This window comes from Salvelinus fontinalis, chromosome 17, assembly GCF_029448725.1.
Source record: "Salvelinus fontinalis isolate EN_2023a chromosome 17, ASM2944872v1, whole genome shotgun sequence".
In the NCBI taxonomy this organism is placed as follows: domain Eukaryota; kingdom Metazoa; phylum Chordata; class Actinopteri; order Salmoniformes; family Salmonidae; genus Salvelinus; species Salvelinus fontinalis.
In genome coordinates this window covers 13070407-13075549 of record NC_074681.1, presented here as the reverse complement: position 1 = coordinate 13075549, position 5143 = coordinate 13070407, and positions in this window count along the sequence as shown.

Below are 5143 nucleotides of genomic sequence, written 5' to 3'. Positions count from 1 at the left end.
AAAATGAAATAAATATTACAGAGAAAGGAAAAACACCTTTATTATCACAAGTGTCTTTTCATTGAAATTATCTGTAAAGCAAAACTGTGCTGTGTTGCCAATGTGAAATTAGAATACATCTTTAGATCTGAGTTCCGTCACTCAGTGTTGGTGGGTTCCTGACTGTAGCTCCTGTAGCTCAAGGCTCAACCAATCCCTTTGGGTTTCTGATAATGTTGCCCACATGTCCAGCAGAGGGCAGTGAAACTAGGAAAGAAATCATGATCCAACTCACAATTTCAATATATACTGAACAAAAATATAAAAGCAACATGCAACAATTTCAACAATTTTACTTAGTTACATGTCAAATAAGGAAATCAGTCAATTGAAATAAATAAATTAGGCCCTAATCTACGGATTTCCCAAGACTTGGTAGTGGCACAGCCATGGGTGGGCTTGGGAGGGCATAGGCCCACCCACTTGGGAGCCAGGCCCAGCCAATCAGAATGAGTTTTACCCTAATAAAGGGCTTTATTACAGACATAAACGATGACGTCAGAGGGGAGGGCTGCCGTCTTATCGGCTTTTAACCAATTTAGTTTTTTGCGTTGTTCCTAACTTGATTTGTACATAATGTTGCTGCTACCATTTCTTATGCCTGAAAACAGCTTTTGGACATCAGAACTGTGATTGCTCACCTCAAACTGGACAAAGAGTTCTTCAATGAGTCAGACGGGAGGGATATACTACTATAGACACCCGACCAGGCCCAGATCCCCGTGATTTGCTGGAGAAGGAAACTGAAATTTAGGGGAAAAAGATCAGGGTTCCTTGCGAGGATCAGAAAAATCACGTATATACTACCAACGGGACATTAAAATCTTATGTTTCACCGAGTCGTGGCTAAACAACGACATTAAGAACATACAGATGGCAGGTTATACACTCCATCGGCAGGACAGAACAGCAGCCTCTCGTAAGACACGATGCGGGGGCCTATGTATATTTGTGAACAACAGCTGGTGCACGATATCTAAGGAAGTCTCAAGGTTTTGCTCGCCTGAGGTAGAGTATCTCATGATAAACTGTAGACCACACTATCTACCTAGAGAGTTTTCATCTGTATTTGTCATAGCTGTCTGCATACCACCACAGACCAATGTTAGCACTAAAACTGAGCTCAATGAGCTGTATACCGCCATAAGCAAACAGGAAAACGCTCATCCAGAGGCGACGCTCCTAGTGGCCGGGGACTTTAATGCAGGGAAACTTAAATCAGTTTTACCTAATTTCTATCAGCATGTTAAATGTGCAACCAGAGGGAAAAACAATTCTAGACCACCTGTACTCCACACACAGAGACACGTAAAAATCTCTCCCTCGCCCTCCATTTGGCAAATCTGACCATGATTCTATCCTCCTGATTCTTGCTTACGAGCAAAAATGAAAGCAGGAAGCACCAGTGACTCAGCCTACAAAAAAGTGGTCAGATGAAGCAGATGCTAAACTACAGGACTGTTTTGCTAGCACAGACTGGAATATGTTACGGGATTCTTCCGATGGCATTGAGGAGTACACCACATCAGTCACTGGCTTTATCAATAAGTGCATCGAGGACGTCATCCCCACAGTGACTGTACGTACATACCCCAAAGAAGCCATGGATTACAGGCAACATTCCCACTCAGGTAAAGGGTAGAGCTGCCGCTTTCAAGGAGTGGGACTCTAACCCGGAAGATTATAATAAATCTCGCTATGCCCTCCAAAGAAACATCAAACAGGCAAAGCATCAATACAGGACTAAGATCAAATCGTACTACACCGGCTCCGACGCTCGTCGGATGTGGCAGGGCTTGCAAACTATTACAGACTACAAAGGGAAGCAGAGCAGAGAGCTGCCGAGTGACACGAGCGTACCAGATGAGCTAAAATACTTCTATGCTCGCTTTGAGGCAAATAACACTGAAACATGCATGAGAGCACCAGCTGTTCCGGACGACTGTGTGATCACGCTCTCTGCAGCCGATGTGAGTAAGACCGTCAAACAGGTTAACATTCACAAGGCCGCAGGGCCAGACGGATTACCAGGACGTGTACTCCGAGCGTGGCTGACCAACTGGCCAGTGTCTTCACTGACATTTTTTACCTCTCCCTGTCCGAGTCTGTAATACTGACATGTTTCAAGCAGACCACCAAAGACCCGCTCCTATTTGCATACCGCACCAACAGAACCACAGATGATGCAATCTCTATTGCACTCCACACTGCCCTTTCACACCTGGACAAAAGGAACACCTATGTGAGAATGCTATTCATTGACTACAGCTTAGCGTTCAACACCATAGTGCCCTCAAAGCTCATCACTAAGCTAAGGACCCTGGACTAAACACCTCCCTCTGCAACTGGATCCTGGACTTCCTGACGGGCCGCCCCCAGGTGGTATATAAAGTAGCCATCTCTCAGACCACCTACCCATGTTCACTTATCCTGGCCACGAACATACCCGTCTGTTGTGTTTGGTAGAATCACACACACACACACACACACACACACACACACACACACACACACACACACACACACACACACACACACACACACACACACACACACACACACACACACACACACACACACACACACACACACACACACACACACACACACACACACACACACACACACACACACACACACACACAGATTAAAGCACAGAAGATTCCAGAAGCCTAATTAAAAGCAACTGAGGAAGACACTGTGTGATACAGTTTATTCACCTGAAAAAATAAACAGAGGACTAGAGTGTGTGGGGTGGGGTGTGGGTGGGGTGGTGGAAGGGGTTTAGCTGAGCTATGCTGGGAAAAAGTGGTAATCAGGGATTTTTAACAGGGGTCAGAGGAAGGGCTTAGAAACACAGAATGAACAGAAAGAGAGAGGGAAAGAGAAAGAGAGGTGTGTGTGTGTGTGTGTGTGTGTGTTGTAAATGTCCACTTGATGTTTTATTTTCAGTACAGTTCTAGCCTTTTAAATATGTAGGGTAATGTTTTTACTGTAATGAAAAACACACACACAAGGGTGTGTGCATGTGTGTGTGTGACTATACAGCCCACAGAAATTGCCTCTAGGTTGGGCCAGAGGTTGAAGGAGTTCTTATGGTATCTCAGATCTCCTTCCCCGATCGGCTGCTACTTAATCTAATCCACATAACTACCTTATCCCTTCCGTCTAGTTTTGCTATCTCTCTCTCTCCATTTCTCTCCACTACAATCAGGATTTAAATTGAGCTTTTAACAACCGTGCCTGAGTAGGGCTGGACTTGGCACTTAGCTCAGTGTTATGTGCTATGCTCTTCGTCTCGGCCGGGCTGTAACACACAAGTAGAGTTAATCAAAGGACAACAATCAACCCTGTCCGCTCCAACACTTAGCCTGCTAGCCCGGCCAGCTCTGATTGGCTCGGCGGTCCCGATGATGTCATGAAAAACATGATTGAATTAAGAGGACAGCCAAGGCGAGAGAAACATTAGCGTCTAGTTAACTGGGGCTGTGTCCAATTGTTGTTGTGAATTGATTAGTCTGGTCTGGCCTGTGTTTATACTTCCTGTAGGAGGCATTCCCCTGGCTGGCTGCTGTCTGGACAGTGGGAAATATGCTGATAATGGCAACCATTGTTGGATTCATACTCTGGTAGCTAAGAAAGAAATTAAAAAGGTAAAGCCTTTTGTTATCGGTTCTATAGTAGTTATTGTCATCATCTGAATGTAGTCTGTATTCTTAGCCATATTTTTTGTGTTTGAATATCAGTGCCTTGACATTGGGTAAGTTCCTCTGCCCAGGCGATGCTGACACATGCCAGATCTTACAACACCTGGATAGGTATTTTCCGTCGTATCAGCTAACCACATCATATGAAATAGCAATCTGGTACCCGACGGCACAGTCAATGATGTGGCACCCAACCATTGGTTGATGCATGCAACGTCTGAGCAGGGGAATGCGACCAATGTAGCGATGTTATGCTGCGTCCAAGACAACTCCGAACTCCAAAAACTCATTGTAGAACGATGAGGTACGAGTTTCCCACTTGGAAAGTATCAGAATCAACCAACAGGAAGCTCTACTCAAAAAACATATGCAAAAAGGCATGCCTGCTGCTAGCTACCTGCTAGCCTAGCTATCTTCTACCTGCTAGCCAGCTAGCCCCTAGTGGCGACCATCTTTGCCATTCATCCAGTGTGAATTTTCCTACCAAGGGAGGCCCTCAGGTAAGGTTGGTCTTCCCAGTATGACTGCTCTCTCTCCAGAACCATAACATTAGATAGTTTTCCCTTTCCAAGGATGATACATTGTGATAATGACTTGGAAACAAATACTACCTGATTGAAATCAAAGATGCGATCATAAGTATAATTTAACAAATATCAATATATATCTTATTTTCTTCCCCACTAGCTGACAACTGAAAACCTAATTCAACTCGTTTTCATATTTGTTGATTATTTCCCCACAAGACAGGGAGGGTTCAGAAAGAGTTCAGATATGCAAACCAGAGTGAATCCCATCTGGATAATAGGTCATATTACTTTGAACATGCAGTCATTTGGATAAACAGGTGAAACTGATTTCTGTCCAGGTTTTTTTGTTCTAGTTGCATTTGAGAGCCTGAGGGCTGGGAGCAAGCTAAACAGAGAGTTCTGTGTGACAGGCTCAAGAAGCCCTAGATCCCTGGTCCAAGGCCCAGCTTGGGATGGTGAGAAATTCAATTTAAGACTGAGGAGAAAAAAGCCCCCTGCTCCCGCCCCAGAAATCCCCCAGTCCTTCCCTCCACTCTCTCCCTCCCCTTCGTCCCCTCCATCCACATCTCCAGGGGTGATGTGGAGGAGCCAAACCAGAACCAGATGTGCTTATTGGGCCTAAAGATAACAAATAGTGCCTGAGTTCCTGTCAGTTACAGACCACCGGAGCAAAGACACAAAGAGTGAAACAAGCAGCTTTACTTACATGATGTATGCCTCTTTGTCGTTGTTTGTTAAATAAGAAATGTCTTCCTGTGAATAAGTCTGAATGTCTTCACTGGAGCAGAGTGAGGGAGGGGGTATAATATGAGTGGCTCATTCTGTCCAATCCCCTGATCTCCTGGTGGGTGTTGGGGGCCAGTTCCA